At 33.6% G+C, this 24767-nt stretch overlaps 1 protein-coding gene across 3 annotated transcripts in view; it reads right to left on the reverse strand.

Moving 5' to 3' along the window:
- LOC127063441 (serine-rich adhesin for platelets-like) overlaps positions 1–24767 on the reverse strand; it is a 134203-nt gene that overhangs the window by 80990 nt on the left and 28446 nt on the right. Inside the window, exon 1 of one of the 3 annotated variants that reach the window (XM_050993246.1) lies at positions 10706–10892. The exons of the other annotated variants lie outside the window; for them this stretch is intronic. The gene's annotated coding sequence lies outside the window, so the exon portion shown is untranslated. Of the gene's footprint in view, positions 1–10705; positions 10893–24767 lie in introns of those variants that run through there. 3 annotated transcript variants of the gene reach the window in all.

The raw sequence follows: 24767 nt of genomic DNA on the forward strand, positions 1-24767 counted from the left end.
TCCTCGACGTAAAGGATAAGAGGCTTTACAGCATTGCCTTCTTCTACGGTCGATCAAGATGCGGCTAACTTCGAACCAAACCGATCTATCCAACTACTTTTTTATTTTGTTTTGTTTTGTATATAATTTTCCATTTTCTTTTTTCATATATATACACTTCTCTACTACTATCGGCCAGTTTCATCGACTACCGCGGTGCTCAATGGGTAATTAAATTTTACGATCCTTTGTCTCGACAATTCGAGTCCACGGTTATTGATTTTTACTTCCATCTACTGCATTTCGAGTACAACGAACGTTTGCGCTTTCTACGTGTTCCGAATATTTCCTTTTGCGATTCTATGCGATCTCGTTTTTATCTTCTCTTTCTCTCGAAATATCATTAAAGAAAGTTTTATGAAAATCTATTTTTATAAAAAAGAAAAATCTTTTCTTTTTTTATTTTTATCACACACGTGTATGCGAGAAAATCGTATTCGTGCGTCTATCAACCGTGAGAAAACGACAAGTGCATCGTTCAGATCCGATTTAGATTCTTCAATGATATTGCGTGGGTATAAATTCTATTTGAAATATAAAAAAAAAAAAAAACAGGAAAAAGAATCCTTCATAGTCTCTCGTATAAAATCAAAATGTCGAAATATAAAAGTAAAATCGATCGAAGTCTCCCATGGGAGGAACATTCGTGCTCTTTTAAGATCGTCTTAAATAAAACGTTTTTATTTTTCCTTCTTTTCTTTTGCGCAAAGAAACTTCATCATTGGCTTCTCTAAAACTGTTACGAAATACGCATCTATGTACTTTCTTTCTCGAGGTTTCTACGATCGATAAACGGGAAATCGTTTACGATCATGCGTCAGCTTCGACTACCCATAAAACTTGAAACGTTCTCTGCAAAAAGAAAATTTATCGTTTCATTCAAAACGTTAGGTTTTTATTCCTAAACTAATTCTTAAATTTCAAACATCGTGCAACGTTTCGTATAACGATCTACTACATCTTCTATTATTATTGTAACAACTATTTTTTAATATTATACTTGAGCAAAAAAATTATAATACTTTTAAACGCGTCACGAGACGACTCGACGAAATCGACTTGTAATGGGTATCGTAAAGTTTATCGTTCGTTTTAACAAAAAGAAAAGGAAAGACACACCACGTGGTCGCGCTCGATCGAATGAAAGAAAAGAAAAGAAAAGAAAAAGTAGCGGTGCTCTTGACCGCCATGACGCCGCTGCCGTCGGCATCTCAGCGTCAAACGGCTTTTGTCGATTTACCGCTTTGATCTATTACAAAAGAAAAGTCGAATTAAAAAAAAAAAAAAAAAAGGAAAAGAAATATAAAACATTCGATCGTCGTTATTTTCTATTCTTTGTATAACTTTTTGAAGATAAAAAAAATACTGGCAATGTTAAATAATGAATATATTATTTCCAGCTAGTTATAACATCACAGTTATATTTTTATACTCGTGTTAATCCTTAAAAAAAGTAGAAAATTTTGAATAATCTATTAATAAGTAATATACTTATTTGATAATCGTGTCGATTTTATTCGAAATTTTGCTGATCGAAATAAAATGTGACAAAGGAATAGGAATCGTCTCTAATCAAAAATAATCAAAAATAATTGTATTTTGTAATTAAATAAATTCGATAGTTTAATACGATTTATATCGATGTATGTAGCTACTCATTTAGTTGCAACGATAATTTCATCCTCTTTTCACCCTCCTTTTGCCCAAAAAAAGAAACTTCTTCGATGATAAAATAAAGTCGTTTATATCATTGCCCGAAACAGCGATGTCAGATATCGAATAAGTCAGATAGCTCGATTAGCTCGTAAAGGGCAAAATGACCGGTGAGTCCTTTTGAGTTCACGAGCCGCTGTCAGCTTATTGTACCGAGCTAAGATGAACATAGTCATCTACCTTCCCTTCTCTTCCTATATTTATATTCTTTTATTAGCCCATCCACGAGATAACCAGAACATCTTTTTATATTTTCTAACGGTGCTGCTTTTACAAAAGAGAGATCCGTAAGTATCTATGTATGTGTATATATATTTATGTATGTATGTATGTATGAATATGTATGTATATGTATGTATATTATATTATGTATGTATATGTATGTATATTATGTTATGTATGTAAATGTATGTATATTGTTATATATGTATATGTATGTATATTATGTTATGTATGTATATGTGCGTATATGCATATGTATACAACTGGGAAAAGATTATGCATTGAGAAACGTTTGATATAAAATTTCTATTTTTCTATTTATCATGAACTTTTTCTTTTTCTTTTTCTTTTTTCTCTTCTTCTTTTCACATATCTTTTGTAACTCATCGCTCGTGTGAAAGAGAACAATTTCATTTGAACGAACTCACTACTATCGTCGGAGTAACAGAAAAATCACTTAACGATAGATCGTGATCCATATCGTGAAACGAGAATAATTAATAGTCGCGTGAACGTTTTCGCCGAATCGAAAGGCAACGTATGAATTTACGAAGAAGGAGAATCGACAAAAAAATACATTCGACCGGATTGTATAAACGACCGAATCCTTCTAACCTGATTTATCGTCGATGTTAAAGGAAAGTTTTGCGATCTACGAAGAAACGAATCTGAAATAATCATTTTTATTACTTGTTTGTTAATGTTAAAAAAACGAAAGAAGAAAAACTTGTCGCGAAAAGAAACGACTATTAATATTAACGCCGTAAATTTTTTTTTGTATTGCGTTTCTTTTTTTCTAATCACGTTTATTTCATTTTCTTTATCGAACGATCATTCTTTTTCTTCTTTCTCTCTCTCTCTCTCTCTCTCTCTCTTTTTCTTTTTCCTAAATTGTTTTTACAAATTGCTTCTACAAATGAAACAACGAAACGATTTCATTCGCCAAATCGAAATGTCGGAAATTATTATAAATCACGTCTTCGTCAAATTATTTAAACAAAGCTCATTGAAAAAAGTGCATCCGAAGAAGACTAATAAGAAATTTACAAGATGTAAACATAACATACGACTTCATTTCATAGCAGTCATTTCTCTCATTGTTAACGAAGATTTACGTTCTACCGAAGCAATAAACCATGCCAGTTAAACGATTTCTCGACACTCCGAGGTGATCGACCACCTAACGTATAATAATTCTTTCTCTTCGTAGAATGATTAACATATTTCGAGTATTAACACATTGAATGACGGGATACTTTCACGTGGGTTTCCGTTCAGGCCGTGTGGGTCGTGAATGGCCCACGTTATTGTATTCATTCTAAACGTTTCTAAAACATGAAGTATGCTTTTTCTAAAATCAATAAAATAATTAATAAACATATATATATATACGTTTATTAATTATATATATATATATATAAGATGTAAGGATAATTATATATATATATTATTATTATAATTAGATGGATATAGATATATATAGATAGATAGATAATATATTTCATAAAAAGAAAAAAATATATATATGTAATATATATATTACATGTATGTAATTATTATTATTATTATTATTAATTAAATGATTTTTTCTTGATGCTTTAGCAAGAAATTCTTTAAATTTCTCAAAGTTAAATATTCCGTGTAATAGTAAATGAACCTTGAGAGAAAGTCCAACAAACTCTCTCTTTCTCTCTTTACCTCTCTCCTTTTATCTCTCTCTTTCTCTCTATCTCTTTTTTCTTGCTAAATGTTTTAATAAAGGACGATATAAATTATTATGTTATAATATATCTTAAAATCAAACTTAAAGATCGATATAATCGTTTACTCGCATTATATCTTATTTATATCTTACGTGAAACGATCATGCTATTGTCGTCATATATAATTAATAAAAAAACTACAAGTGGAATTAAAACAGCATAATTAATAATTTGACGATAATAACAATCTTTTGTAAATCTAAAACGTTTCATCACGTCATCGCGATGACCTATCGATGGCCAATCTTACAAAAATTGCATTATATACGATAATAATGCATCAGCTGATGAAATTACGATGTATCTCATGATAATATTTCGTTTTTACGTAAAACAATTACTATAAAATTCAAATGAAAAAGCCCGTGAGCCATTCACACAGTTCAACGCGTTAAAGCTTTTCTACTTGAACCTAAGAATGTCCTTGAAGATCGAACGAATAAAGATGTTAGCTTCGTTATTCACGGTGATAAGCATAAGTACCTAAAAAATAAATAAATAAATAAATAAATATCCAATTTAATTCCACGTTTGTAAACTTAGTCAAAAGAGTTGTTTGCTGTGTTACCGAGAGGTCAAACAAGGTTATCGAGAAAGTACAAGTTAGATTGCACCTTTTCTTCTTTCTCACTTTTCTATCTCTCTCTCTCTCTCTCTTTCTCTCTCTTCCACTCGGACATTGGTTGGAAACACAGCTTTAATACCGAAAGGATTAATATTCAACGATTACGGAGTTACGCGGATGCCATTACGACTCTAGTCAAGTAAAAGATCTATGAGTACGAATGGAGCACCGGTATTGTTGTTACGTTAGCGAATAATTAATAGGAATAACAGTGAGTAACGTTTCTCGTAAACCGCGGCGAAGCAGGTGAGCATACGGTTATCGTTGCATAATACGATCGTTGTTAAAGGAGCATGTATGCGTTGAGTTTATATACGCGACGGTAAGAGAACAAGTGAGAGAGAAAAAGATAGAGAGACAGATAGAGAGAAAAAGAGAGAGAGACAAGAAAACTATATATATATATATATATATATATATATATATATATATATACATATAGAGAGAAAGAGAAAGAAAGAGAGAGATAGAGCATATACACGCATAGTAAAGAGGCGTAGACGCGCGTACGTACACTAACATAGTAAGCGTGGTTTACCGGTTGAACACGATCCTCTATCCCGTCGCGGTACAAAGTGTATTTCCACTGTCAGATAGATTTTATCTCGAAAGCGGGCACATGCAATCCCATAAACTTCAATAAACAAGATGCTGCGTTACCGTACACATACGTGTCTTGAATTTTCCGTCGCATTTCATACCAGGGGAGCGCAACTCTACCTCACGGATTTCATTATTAATGTTCCACGTTGAATGGACTCCCACGCGAAAATACAATACCGTTTTCCATCGAGTAGAGATGTATTACTAATGTGTTCACGAATCGATCAATGTTCTTTGATTGTTTGAAAATTTATTAGAAAATCCGATACGTCATCGTATATACGAAACTTTGAGAAATTTCAGAAAATAGAAACGAGTGGTAATGAATTGTTTTTTATGCTTGAAAAAAAAGGAAAGCTGACAAGTTTTTCATGTTTACACAAGTGTTTGTCAGAGATTACGTCGGACGTGTTCCCTTGGCCTATCTTGGTACGTTCATCGCAACGAAGGACAACCTTTCCACTTTGGAACATGTTACCGTCTGGATTTATATCCTACCGATGTGTCCACGCACCTGTTTGTTGGAAATCCAGAACGCGTGTATTGCGCGCTCATACCATTATAGTTAGCAGTATCCAAACGAATACGAATGTGAACGAATAGGAGAAACTCCGTTTGTACTTAGTTTTCTTACGATCTACGTACCTTCTAAAAAGTCGTAACATCGTCTTAGGGACATTTCGAAAAGGGCTGAAACGATATACGCCAAGAACGTAACGAGATGATAACGATCGTCTCGGCAAAGTTTGTTTTCTTTTTTTCTCTTTATCTTTTTATTTCTCTTCTTTTTTTTTTTTTAATTGCTATTTCAAACTGGTAGCCAACTGGTCATCACGATCAACAATTTTATTTTTTTTTTTCCTTATTATTATTCTACTCAACGTGTATCAAATTTCATTGGTGGTAATCCTCTTCGTTGTATCTTTCTTTTCTAAAGATCGAGTAGAGAAAATATGTGCATGTACATATACATGTACACACACATACATACGTACATATATATATATATATATATATATATATATATATATATATATATATATCTATACGAATGAAAAATCATTAGATAGGTTGCAACCATCGTACTTAAGTACTTGAATTTCTTGTCGTCGATAAAACTATCGACTAATTTAACAACGCACGAGAAATAATAAGAAAATAAGTGTAATTCTACGTGCGTTAAGTTAAATGGAACGTGTAAACGCTTGAAAACGATCGTGTAGGAAGGAATCAAGTAGGGTCCGTGGATCGGGAAAGAGCAAATCCTCGTTCGACCTCGTTCGTAAGAGCCGTCGGTATGTATTCCAAGCGTGTAGGCATGCTCGACGCGTTCGCGAAAACGACGTAATTATTTCCACCTGCAGGAGAGAGCTCGTTTACGCGATTACGTTATTTTCAATGTCACCGAACCGACGATAACCGTAACTCGATCGACTTCTTTTCACCATCATTACCTTCCTCTCTTCACCTACGTGAAACTTTTCAACGTTCGTACGATAAACGAGTGTTACGATAAGCCGTTAAAGGCTTCAAAACAAAAAACAAAAATAAAGAAAAAACAAATTGAAAAAAAAAGAACGAAAGCGTACTCTAGAAAAAATGATCCAAGTTCAAATAAATAAATAAATAATTTATTAAATGATTAAATAAATAAATAAATAAATAAAATAATGTGACGTAAGAAAAATTTACTTGTAAATCATGATCCGATCAATAATTTGCGAAAAAGAAAGATAAAGATAAAAGAAAATCGTTGTATGAAATTAAGTAAATATTTATCTTTATCTTTTCACTTAATTTCCCGTCACTTTTGATCGTCTCACGCATGATAGATACGAAGGTGTTACGTTAACAATTATGGAATGTAGAAAGCAATCGTGCGAATGGCCCGTGAGACTATCCCTGTAATATATATTATTAGATTCTGATAGTCGGTAATAATAAACTTTCATTCGTCAGATCATTAATAACGAACTAGTCATTACTGCGTGACTAATCCATAAAATCAGATCACTCGACGTAGTATATCTTTGATTCTTTTCTATTCTTTTCTTTTCCTTTTATATATATATATATATATATATATATATATATATATATATATTTGTATTTATCATTCATTTTTATATTTCATATTTTACATTCTATATTTTATTTTATTTTATTTTTGTATTGTATATTTTACTTATCATTCATTTCACGAGCAAACGTAATCTCCGTGCTACGAAAAAAGATACGCAAATATTTTAATATTCGAGAATAATATATTTTAGTTCGAATATATATATCACGCGAGATAAAATTTACGATAGTACGTGAGTATATATTTTCATGAAAAATAAATAACCTCGGATACATACTATAATACCTATAACAAATGGAAATTATGAGAGAGAATCAACCCGATAGGCTTAACGATCCGATGGATCATTATAATTCGATGGATATATATGTCTATGTTCTAGTTTATCGATAGGATAAAAAAAAAGCCGTAATCATCCATGGACCGTGTGGGAGAATCATTGAAACGAGATCACGAACGACGACGATGTCGGGAAATATAATACGAGGAAAAAAGATCAAAGGCGAGGGCTTGGCCCCCAAGGTTCTACAAGCGTATATTACTGATGTATGCGATGTATGTATGTATCTTAGACGATCGATCGGGACGCTTTAATCAACGCTCGTGCAATTTGCATTATAGCTTTCGTCATACCTGACGGCCGCAAAATTGTCATGCAGAGTGCAGGAAAAGTCGATCGTAAAATCATGACGTCGATGATGACTCTTACCTGTAACAAACAAAAAAGAAAATTATGATCTTTTTTCTTTTTATTGTTTTTACGTATTTTTTATTGTAATTACGTAGACAGACATATATATATATATATATTTTTTTTCGTTAGTGAGTAGAGATTTTTATTGAATGTTTGACGAAGGATATATAGCGTTCGTTCGTTGGATGAAAATTAAAAAAAAAAAATAAGAAAATAAAAAAGAAAAATAATTATTGACTAGAATTTCGATCGTTAATTCGACGAACGAACGATATGTGCAACGTTGTTGATTTGTCGAATAAAAAAGAGTAAGTAAAAGTAAAAAATAAATAATAAAAAATTTCGATGAACGAACGATATATGGAACGCCATTAATTTGTCGAATAAAAAAAAAAAAGAGGAATCAGTAAAAATAAAAAACAAAATAAGAAAGAAAAAAGAGAAAAGAAAAGAATTATCGCCTAGAATTTCGATTTTTAATTCGACGAACGAACGATATGTGGAATTAATTTGTCGAATGAAACGAAGAATCGGTAAAAATAAAAAATAAATAAAAAAGAAAAAAAATTATCGACTAAAATTTGGATTCTTAATTCGATGAACGAACGATATGAGAAACGACGTTGCTTCGTCGACGTGTACACGCCTATGTATATCCTCGGTACGAGACTTCTTCGATTTCGAAGCTCTCTCTTCATGAAGCAAACCCTTCACCGGGAAATCGTAAAACGCCTCCGCTGTAGTACTAAGCGTCAAGTTTATTTCGCTTTACGAGCCGCGATCTCTGCCTTCGTTCGATCGTTCTCAACAGCAACAACATCCCTCCATTCTGAATCCGAAGTATGCGCTAAGAGAATACGACGACGGTTCTTCTTCCTACCTTTCTGTTTAAATTCGATACACTTGCTTCCGTGTTACAAACGATCACTCTATTCTCTCATGCTGCCGAACGATCTCGCTTACGTTATAGGATTTTCCTCGTTTATCTCATCTCGAATGCATACGTAAATAACTAAGTACTTAACTATCGATCGAACGCTTCGAAATCGATTAGAAGAAGATATTAAATGTGATCTTAGATAAAAGGAATTTATACGTATAAACGTATGTATAAATATGTTCCATATGATACGTTTACGTTTCGATAATAATAGTTAGTTACCGATAAGACCTTGAACTTTCATCGAATTTAATAAATAATTTCATACAAACTGTTATTACGAAGTATCGATTACGTAAGCATTTTATTGTTATTAGAGAGATTGTTTGGTGGTAAGGAAAATACGATTGACCGAAAGATATATTATAAAAGCGATATAATATTATCTTGGATAAGCATGACGGTGTAATGAATGATCTTGGAAAAGAGGGCGAGTGCAAGGTTATATTACTAGTATGCATATATGTAAATCAGTGTGTCGTTAATATGTTTAGATAATATAATACTCTAGTCGTGTTCGAAGGATTCGTTTAACGTGAGAAACTCGATGGTATCATCGAATTAGAAAGCTAATTGTACTAACGTGTTATTACGATGACACAGGATGAATGGTATGTTAGAAATTATATATATATATATGTACATATAATATAATATATATACATAGATTATATATTATACATGGATTATATTAAGATATATATATATATAGAACTTTATATATACACATTATATATGTCCTAAAAATTGTTTCCTCTATCTGCATACAGCTGCTTTATCTGACAGTGTTTAAAAACGAAAAAACTATTATATATATATATATATAAACTCGTACGATCAGAACAGTCATATTTAAAAAAAAAATATTGAATACCTAGATATTAAAAAAAAAAAAAAAAAAAATAAAGAAACAGGAAAAAAAATAGAAAGAAAAACAAAAAGTATTAACGCACGATAAGTAACAACATATAAGAAAACATTCTCGTATCTTGCGTTAAAAGCGTTAAATTCAACGTCGAACAGCATAGGCGTCGTAACGTATTGCTCGATAAGCAGCGGGTGGTAGGAGAAACACGAAGAGAAACGTGGCTATCGCGATGGAACGTCAGAAAAACGATCGATGTCCCGCGAGGATGGCAGGGAATCGCACGAAAATATCGCCTCGTCCGTGATATTCCGACTCGTAAAGTTATCGTAAAGCGTCGTAAGCGGGATTCGGTGGTCTTTGATGTACCGCCGTGGCCGCCGAAGGACGTCGTAGTTCGCGATCTAGGAGATTCTGTTAGAAAGAGATAGAACGAGAAAAAGAAAAAGAGAGAGAGAGAGAGAATCGAGAAAGCCATAAATCGTAAAGGAAAGATAAAATGTCGTAGGGAGAGGCAAACACGTAGGAAGAGAATCAAAGAGAGAAAGAGAAAGAGAAAAAGAAAGAGAGAGAGAGAGAGAGAGAGTGATGCATATATACACACACATACATACAAATATATATATATATATATATATATATATCAGATGAATACGCGACGTGCCAGATGGTTGCTACTTTGACGGTCAAAGTGATTTGTGAAACGAAGAGTTACCATCTCTGTACACACAATAACGCACATTTCAAAGTCCGAAAAAGGTTTACCGTTTAAAGTGATCGATCTACTATGTAGTTATGTATGTACGTAGGAAAGAGCTGCAAAGATCTAGATTAGATAAATCGTTGAAAGGAGTGGTCTCGCGAAATATCTCTCAACGGAGAATTTCTTTCCTTTTCTATCTTTCTTATTTTCTTTTCCTTTTTTCTTTTCCTTTTTTTTTTGTAAATTACGACTCTAGGTGTATCCAATGTATACGAGTAAATAAACATTACGGTTGGAATCGTTAAAAGAAAAACAAAAAAAAAGGAAAAAGAAAGACAAAATAATTCGACTCTCCTTCTTTCATTATTAAAAGACGATTAATACTCGAGAAGAGAAAATCTAGATTACGTATGCGTTGGAATAACACGATCAAGCGTTAGACATATCTTACTTACTTGCTTACACTCGTGTTGTATATCTGCATAGAAGAAGCTGATGTTACAAGATATTACGACGCGGAGACCAGCCGAGATAGAAGTCTTTACGACTGAGACTGTGCCAGAGGGCGACTGAGGTAAAAGGGTAGTGGATGAGGAGATAGAGAGAGAAAGAGAGAGAGAGAGAGAGAGAGAGAAAGAGGGTAGATGGAAGAAGAGGAGGGAAGAGGACGCGACGTTTACGACGATCCTCTTCATCTTTATGCTCTTCGCTCGTTCCCCTTACCACGCCCTTGATGCGAAGAAAATGAATATCCCTTGAGACGAAATCTTGAATTTATAACCTCTGCGTGTGTACACGAATAAATGATAACAAATGGCTTCTTAGAAATAAATCCTCTCAAGGGAATGTCGTTCCACGAGGATTCCAAATTGCAATTTAAAATTGGATCTATTATCAAGTTATACTTCCTATTCGATTATCCTAATAAACTACTAGCGTGGACTCTCTATTCTCAAAGTTATAAATCTTCTTAACTGGATAACGAATTTCTCAATTTTCCTCGCATCTTGTTCCGTTCGGTTAGACGAATAGACGAACACTGAAGATTTCTTTCGAAAGACACGAGTGTATACACGAGGTAAATAATAAGTAATCGATACAAGGTTATTCAAGGAACATGTACGATAGATGTTTTTGTTTATTATTAAAAACAAGATGTTCGTTCTTAGCGACACAATTATCTCTACAAGTTGACCTCGTCTGAGGGTTGTGTGTAAACACACAGAGAAAATACTTACATAGGTATCTTCATTTGCGAGTTGTAGGTGGTAGTGATGCTCGTTCGGACCTTTCCGAGCGACCTCGGCAACAGTTCTCCTTCCTTCTCCCTTCTTCGTTTCTACTTTATCTCTTTCTCTCTTTCTCTTTCTCTCTTTCTTTCTCTTTCTTTCTCTCTCTCTCTCTCTCGGTACTTGTATGTGTCGTTTGCCGCGTGCCGCATGTCGCATGCAGCCGGAATAAGTAGGTAGTAGCGGCAAGCCGAAGCTTCGAATCCTATGTGGGTAACCCGGTCCCAGAAACTCGTTTCGTCCTTCCGAAGAACCCGCTGGAGTCGGTGCCGTTCAAAGAACACCCGTTCGAACGCACCGGGAATTTCCTGCCTTTAACAGACTCCCACCAATCGCCATTTCCGCATACTTTCATCCTTCAAACTATATGACTTTGTTTTTCTTTTCTTTTTCGTTTCGTTTCTTTTCCTTTCTTTTTTTTTTTTTCTTCATTTTTTTTTCTTCTTTTTTTTCTTTCTTTTCCGTCTATACCTCACTCGAGAATCTACGGAAACGACACATCCTCGCGTCCGCGTGTATCACAGTGCGACGGTGTATAATCGATTGGCAAACTGTACTCGCCATAACCGGTCGTTTGTGTTTCTAACGTCCCGTTACATTGCGACCCAGATGTAAGATCAATTTACAATATCCGTCGTCAATATTTTCTAACGGTACGTCCTAGACATTGACCATCTATCGTTTCATCTAATAACGTTATTAAATGTCATCTGGTATTAGATCGATCTTTTTTTAATTCTTGAAAATTCTATCGTTGGCGTAGTAATGTGTGTTATCTTTTATATCGATAAAAATTGATTAGGAAAAAGAGTGATCGAATGTTTAAAAAAATTATTCAATTATTTAATATCAGATGAAAATTATGGAAATTAATTTGTTCCCCTTCTTTCTTCTTCTTTTCATACGTTGTTATTTTATTATTATTCTTTCTTTGTTATTTTAAATTATTAATTAAAAATAATTTTGTAATTTCATTATCTTTTTTTTTCAGCAGTCGCTGCATTTTCTCCTTCATATTTTTTCTTTTGTTATTTCGTTATTTTAATTTTATACATTTCATTCTCTTTTTTTTGAGAGAGAGCTTTTTCTTTTTCCTTCGATAAGTTTACTTAAATTATAAAATTAAATACGTTGACGTAAAATTCGATGAAGATATAAATACGATTTAACGATTTTCGAAACGTATTCGTTTCAAGCAAAGATTACGAGATGCTCTCGAGAAGAGTCATCGACCGATAAAGATACTAGTTCAACTTTCTCCACTTAATTAAATATCGAAAAAGGATAAGAGAGGAGGATGTCAGGTAATTAAGAAACTCGATATAGAACCGAAAGTTGTGGATAAGCGAGTTACGTTGACTTCTGAATAAGCCGAAGGTGAATGCATCATCGACGTTTTTCTTAAAGGTCGTTAACTCCTCGTTTGCAAGCGTATGATTAATAATACTTACTTCGTGCAGCGAAATATCTACTACACTTTCAAATAACTTTGTGAATAATCTTGAACCTCCTTCCCACGACATTCCCAAGTTACTTTCGAAAATCCCAAAAGTCGTATATATATTTTTTTGTTTCATTACATTCACTATAAATTATTAATCCATTTATTCTATACGATTCCCGAGAAAATCCGAACTAAACTAAGGAGAGAAAGTTTAATGGCAGCTTATTAATCCTTCGCGCTCTCTACATTCTTTTTCTTTTATCGTTTTATTATTATCGTTATTTTTTTGTTTGTTTGTTCACGAAGAACACTCTCTTGCATTTTAGTATTCTAAAAAAATTTTAGTATACAAGAAAAAAAGAAAAAAAATATATATATATATAGACATCGTACGATAAAATTTATTCCATAATAAAAACATTCCATAATAAAAAAAAAAAAATCGTTATAGTATCTCACTTTAAAAAAGATCGAATCACGAAAGACATAAGTGTACTTTAAAAGAAAATTTTACATTGAGTCAGACGTAACTGTTCACACTTCGTTTTTCGATTATCGATTTTTGCGATTTCTTACGTAAATAGCATCGTGCATTGTTCTCGTTACGAAACTCGTTATCATTTACATTACATATATACTCTCTCTTTCTTTTTATACATACGTGCATGTTAGAAAAGAAGCAAATCTATGACCGTAATACAAAACGTCAATTTGAAAAAATTACCGAACAAAGCAGTTTCCTAGGTTTACAAGAAAGGCTCTTATCGAAGAAGCGATAAAAGTATCGACTAAAAGTCGCAAGGGTCTCGTTAACGTGTCCCATGAAAATCATTCCACGCGACGTTATACGCCATAATAGTGGTCGTAACGCCTGCTACGTTCTCGCTGACAATCGCAAAATCGTAAAGTCGACCAGCGTCGGTCCTTTACGTCTTTATCAGTAGTCTTTTATCTCTTTCTATTTCGTTACGTGCAATGCGACGCGAGCAATCCGACGTCAAAACGTGGGAAGGTAAAGAGATAAGGGATAATCATTTTTTTTCTTTCTCTTTCTTTCTTTTTTTTTTTATTTTTATTTTTTGAGCCGATCAACAAACCCCTCTTCATGTTTTCTTTCGATCGAAGTGAGACAGAATCGACTAGTTCCGTACAATCGAAGGAAGGATGAACGAGAAGGAAGAAACACCGATTGCTGTGGGGACATCGCAAGCAAAAAACAACTTTGCGAGCGGAACGTAACGCTTGAAGAGGGATGAAAGAAGATAAAAGAAAAAAAAAGAAAAAGAAAGAGGAGGAAGAAGAGGAGGAGGAGGATAGAATCGAGAGCATGAAGATCGAGAGGATAAAGATCGTTCAGCCGGTTCTTCCAAATAAAAAAAAAAATCGTTCGAAACGATATTGATTTTTCTCTTGTTGTCTAGCCCCGATCTCACGACTCTCTCCGTGCTTGCAAAAGCCGCTTTTAATTTTATGCGCTATGTCCAAAACGAGAACGATTAAAAGCTTCTTACGAAAATCCCGTTTCTACGATGAGAAGTAAGTACTCGCTTACTTATGCAGACATTTATCAGCCTTCTTTTTCTTTGTCCTTTTTCGTAAGGAATTGAAAGAAATTAAAAGGTACTTAAGATTTTTTAATAATTAAATAAAACAAACTTATGAAGAGTTTAACGTCGTCGAATATGTAAACATAAAAAGAGAGAGAGAGAGAGAGAGAGAAAGAGAAAGAGAAAGAGAAAGAGAAAGAGAAGGAGAAAGAGAAAGAGTAAAGGATGTTTAGCCGTTTGTCACGTTACTAGGAAGATCGGAAGAGAGAAGAGGACACTGACGAAGATGGTGAGAAGAGTTCACGATGCTGTGTGTTGTACATTTAGAAAGGCTCTAACGAAAGAGAAAGAAAGAGAGAGAAAAAGAGAAAGAGAGAGAGAAAGAGAAAGAGAGAGAGAGAGAGAGAGAGAGAGGAGATAGAATAAAACGAAAAAGTTAAAGGAAGTTAAATGCGCCGGAGGGAGTCTTCCCTTTCGAGAGAGGGAGAAAGAGAGAGAGAGAGAGAGAGAGAGAGAGAGAGAAAGGGCGAAAGAAGTCGTGCGGTTCTAGGAAGCGTCGTGCCTGCGCATCTTCATTATCCTCCCCCTCTTCTCGTCCCTCTGTATCTACCTCTAGGCCAGCCTCTCGAGAGTATTCCAAGTGGAATACGTGCTACACGAGTGGAACCGTGCTCGGACTCGATCAATTAGCGTACAGACTTCGTGATTCGAGAGCGTAAAAAAGGAACGACGAGAAGGTATGCGCGAACCGATGCTGCCTTGGCTTATGAATGTAACTCGCGTGTACCATCGAGAGTTCTCTCCTCTTCTTCTTCTTCTTCTTCTTCTTCTCCTTTCTGCTTCTTCTTCTTCTTCTTCTTCTTCTTCTTCTTCTTCTTCTTCTCCTTTCTGCTTCTTCTTCTTCTGCTTTCTTCTCTTTCTTCTTCTTCTGCCTTTTTTTCCTTTTTTCTGTCTCTTCTTCTTCTTCTTCTTCTTCTTCTATTTCTTCTTTCTTCTGCTTCTTCTTCTTCTATTTCTTCTTTCTTCTTCTTCTTCTTCTTCTTCTTCTTCTATTTCTTCTTCTGTTTCTTCTTCTTCTTCTTCTTCTTCTTCTCCTTTCTGCTTCTTCTTCTTTTCCTTCTGCTTTCTTCTCTTTCTTCTTCTTCTGCCTTCTTTTCTTTTTTTCTGTCTCTTCTTCTTCTTCTTCTTCTTCTGCCTTCTTTTCCTTTTTTTCTGTCTCTTCTTCTTCTTCTTCTTCTTCTTCTTCTTCTTGTATTTCTTCTTCTGTCTCTTCTTCTTTTTCCTTCTGCTTCTTCTTCTTCTTCTGCCTTCTTTTCCTTTTTCTTCTTCTTCTTCTTCTTCTTTTTCTTTTTTTTCTTTTTCTTCTTCTTCCTCTTCTTTTTACTTTTGAAGCGATGAAAGTTGAGATTATAAGATTAAAAAAGTAATCCGATGTTCTATATCGATAAGATCGTTCTAAAATGAAAAACTATTTTGAATCGTATACATTACTTCTTTTTTCAATGATAACTTTTGAGATCGTGAGATAAGAAATTATTCCAATTTCATGGAAAATTTTCTATATCGATATCGATGAGGTCATTTAAAAACATAAACTATTGTTAATCATATCATTCATATTTGTAACAAGTATTCTCTTCTTGCAACGATAAAATTCGAGATCCTGAGATAAGATAGTGGCTGTAATTTCGAAGAGAATTTTCTATATCGATAAGATCGTTCGAAAATGTAAATTATTTTTAATTGTATATATTACACAATTCGAACTTTCATACGTATGACACGCGTTTTCTTCTTGCAACGATGAAATTCAAGATCCTGAGATAAGATGACCGTCCCCATTTCGAGGAGAATTTTCTATATCGATGAGATCATTTAAAATTGTAAACTATAATTAATCGTTAACTATGTCAGTAATAGAAAATTATCTACATCGATAAGATTCTTTCAAAATATAAAAAATTTTTAATCGTATATATTAAATCGTATGAATTCGAATATCGATACGTATAACATATTTTTTCTTGCAATAATAAAATACAAGATCGCAAGATGATAAAGTGATACTAATTTCGAAGACAATTTTCTATATCTATAAAGTCGTTCTGAAACGTAAACTATTTTTTATCGTATATATTAAATCGTATGTATTCGAATATCGATACGTATGATATACATTTTCTTCTTACAATAATAAAATTCGAGATCGTAAGATGATAAAGTGATACTAATTTCGAAGAAAATTTTCTATGTCTATAAATTCTGAAATGTAAACTACTTTTAATCACGCATATTACACCATATGAATTCGAACGTTCATGCATGATACGCATCTTCTTGCAACGATAAACTTGGAAATTCTGAGATAATAGTTTGGTACCAATATCGAAGAGACATTTCTATATCGATGTCGATGAAGTAATTTTAAACTGTAAAGTATTTTTAATCGTATATGTTACACCGCATGAATTCGAACATTCATACGTATGACACGCATTTTCTTCTTGCAACAATAAACTCGGAGATCGTGAGATAATAGGTTGGTACAAATATCGAGGAGACATTTCTATATCGATGTCGATGAGGTCATTTCAAAATGTAAACTATTGTTAATCGTATATAGTAGACTGTATGGATTCGAACGTTCATACATATGACACGCGTCGTAACGTGAATCATACACCGTGTATGTAGCGCGGTGACAAGAGGCAGTCACGAAGAACGTCCTCGTGCCACATTCTTTCAAGTGAAAACATATTTTCAGTGTTCAAGATAATTCGTTATTTCTTTTTTTTTTTTTTCTTTTTGTTTCTTCTTTATTTTTTATTCCTTTTCTTTATTTTTATAATTCGCTCGTTCGTTCGCTTTCAAGTAGCAAACGAGAATTTGCGATTAAACAAAATTTCCTTGTTCGTTTCGAAAGGTATACGATATTTGTAGATCCAATTGTTGAAAATTAATATATCTTTGAAACTATTCGTTCGCGTGTTTCTCTTACATACATACATACATATGTGTGTGTGTATATATATATATATATATATATATATATATATATCACATATGTAAGTACGTACATATCTACATCAACAAGTAATGTCCGTGAAAGTTTCATCGAGCTATACTCGCGTACGTATGTAAGCGCACGAGACCGTATCGAGACTATCAATGAGCTTGACTAGCTTCGCGATGCATCGCGAGGTCATCTCGCCGAGGTATAATTACACGGCCCGACGATTATAAGCTCGTTATGAACGGACGAACGAAGAAGAAGAAGAAGAAGAAGAAGAAGGAGATAAAAAGAAAAAAAAAGAAAAATACGTGAACGCGTACATCATTTTTATTACGCCCACCATCGGGTAAATATAATATATACTTATATACACGTAGTACGTATGGGCTCATATAAATAACTATAATAATCTTATCCTCGTGCATAGTTTCGATCGTGTCGCAAAAATAAAATCGTAGAAAATCAAAAATGACAGAAAGAGAAAGAAACACACAGTAAAAGAAAAAGATAAAGAAAGAACGTGAAAAGTCATGGGGACTTGCATGAAGGAAAGTCAAATTTTAATTAACACAAAGGTGTGGATGCTAACGAGCAAACCGATCGCACTTTAACAACACCAAGCATACCTTGTTATTTGACTGTTCGTTCACGGTCACGTTCGTTTCTCTCTCTCTCTCTCTCTCTCTCTCTCTCTCTCTCTCTATCTATCTATTTATCTATCTATCTATCTCTTTTTCTCTTTATGTTTTACGCGCACACGGCACGTACCTACAGCTTTGCCTTTTTCGCCGATAATTTTATGGCCTGCGATTCTCTGCACCGTAGACAAATAACAGAGTTCGTATACGTTGCTCGAAGATCGTGGATCAACGGGGATTTCGTTGTAAATCGAGAGAGAGAGAGAGCAAAAGAGAGGGAGAAAGAAAGGGAGAGAGAGAGAGAGAGAGAGAGAGAATCGACTCTGTTTTCCCACCTTCTCTTTCTCTTTCTTTTTCTTCTTCTACTTCATCTTCTCTTCTTAACGCAGGCATAAAGGTCCGCCACCTTCCTGCCATTGTATCCTGCCTTCGCAATACTTTATACGTGCAACGTGTATTGCATAAACGAACGGAGTTAGACTTTTTTATTTCCCTACTAATACTCGTATTTATTATAATATATCTATGTTTAATTAATAACATGAAAATATTAGTTTCACGACTCGTGATATATGTATATTACGTTACGATGTATTTATATTTAATTGATATCGTGTTAATACTATTTAATATTTATACTGATTCGTAGATATTTCTTTTTCTTTTTTTTTTTTTTTATATATATATAATATATCTAATTCAGGTTTAATTGATATACGTTTAGTGGAAATATTAATTTTACGATTGGTAATGAAAACGAATGAACGAATTATTAATCGATGCATCGAGTGAATATTTTTATCGAATGTTTTCAAGGTATGTATTTAACGTGAGGCCATAGTATACGATTATTGTATATCATAAGTGTCACGAGAAAAGTTGCGACACACGAGGATTGTGCCGTCGCACAACCACGGATAAAATATCAACTTTTAAATCAATCAATTTGACACCGCCGATGCGCGTGCCACTTTGCTTTAGCAACATCGCGATGAGATGTGAGTAATTTTAAAATCGAGCAGGAATGTGTGGGCAATTGTATAAAACGAGCTGATAATTATATTGGTATCTATTATATATAGATATAGAAAATTAATTTCTGTTATGTGTGTTTGAGTGCTCATATATGTATATATATAAATTTAATTGATAATTGTATCTATAATTCTTATATTTAATCTTATTTACTTTTAATTAAATTTTATAATAATCTTATAAGTTTTATATATACATACATAGATACATATATATATATATATATATATATATATATATGATATATATGTATATGGTGTATATAACGTTAATTGTATATACATATATCTGTAAAGATAATTAGGAAATTAAAATTTTTTTCTGAAAAATTTCTTAGTTAAATTAAATTTCTTAAAGAAATAAAAAATCATTTATATATATTAGTAGAAATAATATATTACTTTAATCAAAGAAATTAATTTTGTATATATGTATATAAATTATTATAAAATTACTATTTAAAATTTAATTGAAGTTAAATACAATTAAACGTAAACGTTCTTATATGTAAGCATATATACATATAATATTTGCGAACACTTTTCAGCAAATATTTATAAAACGTGATTCTACGAAATACCAACATTTTTTTATATATCTATTCTTGAATCGTCCATAAGTTCGGCCTTTACTAAACGATCGAAAGAAGAGAAGCACAGCCGATCGTAATTTTCAAGCGCGTAATCGTCGATGACAGCGAAATCGTGCGTTGCAAATCGAAGCCTTCAAAGATACTCGACTTTTCGTCGTTTAGCTCGACGCGACTCGTTGACCTTCTAAGAAAAAAAAGAAAAGCTCAAAGGAAAAGAAATATTCAATGGGAAGATATGATGAACGGAATGATGTAAAATTACATTTCCGCTTTTCCTCGCGACGCATACCTCACCATACACTTTCTCTTAACTCGAAGCGTTTCCTTATTCGTGGTCTCAGGATTTTAGCCGCAAACAATACAATTGGAAAATCTTGAAAGACGATCCTCAACAAGAGATATGCGATTTTACAAACGATTAAAATACAAATTTAAATGAAAAAAAAATAAATAAATAAATAAACAAAAAAAGAAAGATAGAAAGAAAAGAAGTACAAGGCAAAGTAAATGGTAATTGAAATTTCTCTTCGAGAATGCTAATGAACTTTAAATTTAAGAGAAGTTAACGAACCGGAACCTTCGTAAGTATCGATAATCTTCGCTAAAAGAAGAAAAGGAGAAAAAGAAAGAACGAGAAATAATATCGACAATAATTTCGCAAAATACGAAAATAAGTTTTTCAATATGTAAATAAAAATATCGAAGTTTGAAATGGAAAATAAGTTTCGTGGAACAGAATTCGATATAAAAAATATATACAATTAGCATGATCGTAAGGAGAAGTAGGATGAGACGGAAGGTGTACCGTACGATATACGAATCTAACGCAACCGGTCATAAAACGATCTCGCAAAGAAGCCAAAGGGAGCAACCGGTATAAGACGATCGTTGCTCAAAAGCGCGATGAGATATCGTCGACGTATCGGGGCGCAACGATCGCGATAAATAATAATCGTTGTAGAGTGCACGATACGCGTTGGCTTTTATCGATCCACATTTTCAATCTAACTCTCGATCCATTCAGCACCGACGTAATCGTGTTTTATGAACTCGCTTGGTCGCCGAATAAGGCGACGAGTCTGTCTGTGAGAAAAGGAAAAAGAAATGAAAAAAGAAAGACGGAAAGAGAGAACAAGAAAAAAAGTGAGGATTTGTTGTAAAGTAATAAAAAGAAGTAGAAGGAAAATATTGTTTAATCAAAAAAAAAAAAAAATTAAATGAAAAGAGAAAGAAAGAAAGGAAGAAGCAAAGAAAGGAAGAAGAAGAAATAATACGAAAAATAAAGAAGAAGGATAAAAAGAAACGATACGGAAAATAAAAAAGAAGAAGAAGAAGAAATGATACGAACAATGAAAAAGAAAAATCTGAAAATACGAGAAGATCGGTTTTAAAGATCGGTAAGGATCGGATCAAGGTAGGTACATATATCGAGTTTAATTCGAATCGTATTTGTACTATGGAAAAGGACTACCTTCTATTCTCTCTCTTTCTCTCTCTCTTTTACTACATTTCTTTTTGTTTCTTTTTAGAGTCAAGAAGGTTCCTCCGGTCGTTTAAATTAATCGCTCGTCCATACGAATTTCTCCGATCGGGAGATATTAAAATTTACATACGTTAACGAGCGCTCGAAGAACGTATTCTTTGTAGTTCGAGTGGTATGTCCTTGAGAAGGGTGGTGGTAATGGTGGTAGTGGTAAAAAGCGAGGGTGGATCGGCAACTCGACTATCAGGGGTTACCCAGCTTTACTCTGCTTATCTTTAAGACGACAAAGCGCACTTACGAGACCACCTATGCTTTACAGTCTAGAGACTCCTCGTTAATCCCTCCTTGCCGGAGGATGATCTGATCGAAGCTTACGTTTCATGGAGAGAGAAAAGGAGAAAGAGATAGATAGATAGATAGATAGTTAGTTAGATAGATAGATAGAAAGAAAGAAAGAAAGAGAGAGAGAGAGAGAGGATGATAGAGAAAGGGAAAGAGAATGTGTTTGTTTTTCTTAGTATATCTACTACTGCACGTCATTGCACGCGAGTCGAGGCTAGGAATAGATTTCTTAAGATCGTAACCGGGTCTCAAGATCAAAGCTGCATCGAAAATCTTATGAAAACAATAACGCCTACTACATGTAACTTGAACTCGATCTTGATAACTCGTTTCTCGTATGTATAGACACACACACACGCATACACACAATAATCGAAAAAATGTAGGTATGATAACTTCTTAAGTATCTAAGTATAAGTTTAGATTATGTGAAGCATAAAAAAATGCATCAATTGGTGCAATCGAAAATATTGTTGTATAGGTTTCTATTTAACAAAAAAAAAAATAACTAAATAAATAAAAAAGAAAGAAAGAAAAGAATATAGTCGTATTTTTCTGATACATCAATGCACGAAAGTGCATAACATTATATAGGTATTATGCATCGTTCGATAACATTCAAGTTTGACCTATAACATTTTTTTCAATCTTTCAATCGTTCACGAGATACAGCCTGCTTCGATTAACGTCGGACGCTCTGTATATCTTATTGAAGATTTAAGATTGAACTAATATTAAGATTATTATAAAAAGATTACGATTAAACTGACGTTAAGATTATTATAAAAAGATTATGATCAAACTAATATCGGGATTATTATAAACACATTATGATTAAACTGAATATTAAGATTATTAAGAAAATATTACGATTAAACTAATATTAAAATTATTATAAAATTTCAGATGAAAATCTAAATGTTAAGAGTCGATAGCATGCAGTCGTGAAACATGCAAGGTAAAGAAGAAGATGAGGAGGTGAGGTAAGGAAGAAAGGAGAGAGTAGGGGAGAAGTAAAGAGGGTGGTAAGGGGGTAGCATTCGGTGCAACGTCCGTTTTGCGCGTGCACACGTCGCACCGGATATTTGTAGCGCATCGATGGGCACGACGAGGTGGAATCGAAGAGAAGAATCTTTCTTGAGAGTTCACTCGCATGGACACGGTCCCATAGGTGGTTTTCTCAGACTCGTTGATCTCACGTTTCATATTTATATTCTCATCTGCATATTACGAGAAAAAACAAGGGAATGAGAAGGGATTGCTAAAGCAGCAAAGAGGTTGCTCTCAACCTAGGCCAATCTACTGACAGCTGAAATGCTTTAGGATTGGATTGGATTGGATTGGATTAAATTGCTCGACAGTTGTTTTGGTATACCTGTCATGTTCAACTCGATCTTTTCAATAGAGATAGAGATCCTGTAGGATCCTGATCCTCAGGAATCTTCCCTTCAAGATCGGTCGGTCGGTCGGTCCAACTGGTAGGGATCATTTTTCTACGAATAAATCACACAAGCCCGTGTCTTCCTTACTGACAGCTATTTTATCCTCGATACCTGTGTTCCTGTCTAATCTCAACACGTGGTTCTGATAGAATTTGATAGGGTAAAATATAATAATAAAAAATATTACGTTGTTCTCGTTGTACAGTTCGATTTTGATATTCGAAGGACGTCGTATTAATTTCTTTTATATTATTCCAATTGTCCACGATATTCTCGTCAAATGAGTTTATTTGAAATCGAGATATAGTAATGTTATTCGATTACGTCGAATCATTCGAATATTTAATTTCTCTAGTAGGAAACGATTGGGTATGAATAAATCGAAAGAATATTACAGCGAACGACGATCTCAAAAAACCACAATTATTTTTCCATCGAACTCGTTCGGCCAGGATGAAACGTTAGATCCCTTGGTTACACCTCTCTCTTTCTTTCTTTTTATTTTTTCTCTTTCCCTTTCTCTCTCTCTCTCTCTCTCTCTCTCTCTCTCTCTCTCTTTTACTCTTTCTTTTACTCTCTCATCTGACCACGAGTGTAACGTTACTGCGAGAAGAGGTACAGTGTACGAACCACGGTCAAAGTATTTCTTACCGATCTCGTTCCCTGAGATTTTTCGCTTCTCCTCTTCTATTCATTTTATAAAATACGATCGTTTAGAAACTCTCGACATTAATCTAGAACGATCGGAAAAATAAGGTGAAAAAGAAAAAGAGATATAAAAAAAAAAAGCAGAATAAATTCCACGCCTTGTCTGGATTTAAATTTCAATTTTATTTCAAATGTTAAGAGAAGATCCATTCTTTAACCATGTAAGTACTTTCTACCTGTCCACCATGACAAAAAATATATCGAGCGAAAGGAGAAAGGACAACGAAGAGAAAGAGAGAGAAAGAGAGAAGAGGGAGAAAGACTTCGACCTTAAATTCCACATCGTACGATATAATTCGAAAGAAAGTTAAACGATACGAATCAATGGATTTCTATTTAATTATTTTCGAAATGATCTTTATTACCCGACAGCAAGCAATATCCTTAAAGAAAGGAAAATAAAAGAAATATAATATTATCCGGGGGAGTGGCTCTTATTTCGCGTCTTTGCCCTATCCTATCTTTTTCCTTTTATTTTATTTAATTTTATTTTTTATTTATTTATTTATTTATTTTTTTTTTTTTTATAGTAATTTCAACGAGGGAAAGGAACAATTCTAAAGAAGAGAAAGGACAGTCGAAAGAGGAGTCGTTCCCATCACTCGTCAAATTTCCTTTCTCCTACAACGAAAAATAATTAATCATTGGAACTTTTCTTCCTTCTTTTCAACTTTCGTTTCCTGGATGTGTGTCCATTTGTAAGTAACGTTTTCACTTTACGACGTTAAATAATCTCATTTCTTTAAAGAACTAACATTAATTGATCATATATCCTTCTACGATATAAAAATACCAAAGTATTTTATTATATATCGATACATTAGAGTTTTCTATTATTTCGATCAGAACCACGTAAGAGATTAAAACACGAATGGAGAACGGATTGAGAATGAAATCGATTTGACGTAACGAGAAAGACAGACGGATAAAGAGAAAAGAGGAACGAAAGAATTCTTGTATATTCCGATCGTACTAAGTAGATCG

Source organism: Vespula vulgaris, chromosome 4 (assembly GCF_905475345.1).
Source record: "Vespula vulgaris chromosome 4, iyVesVulg1.1, whole genome shotgun sequence".
Taxonomy (NCBI): domain Eukaryota; kingdom Metazoa; phylum Arthropoda; class Insecta; order Hymenoptera; family Vespidae; genus Vespula; species Vespula vulgaris.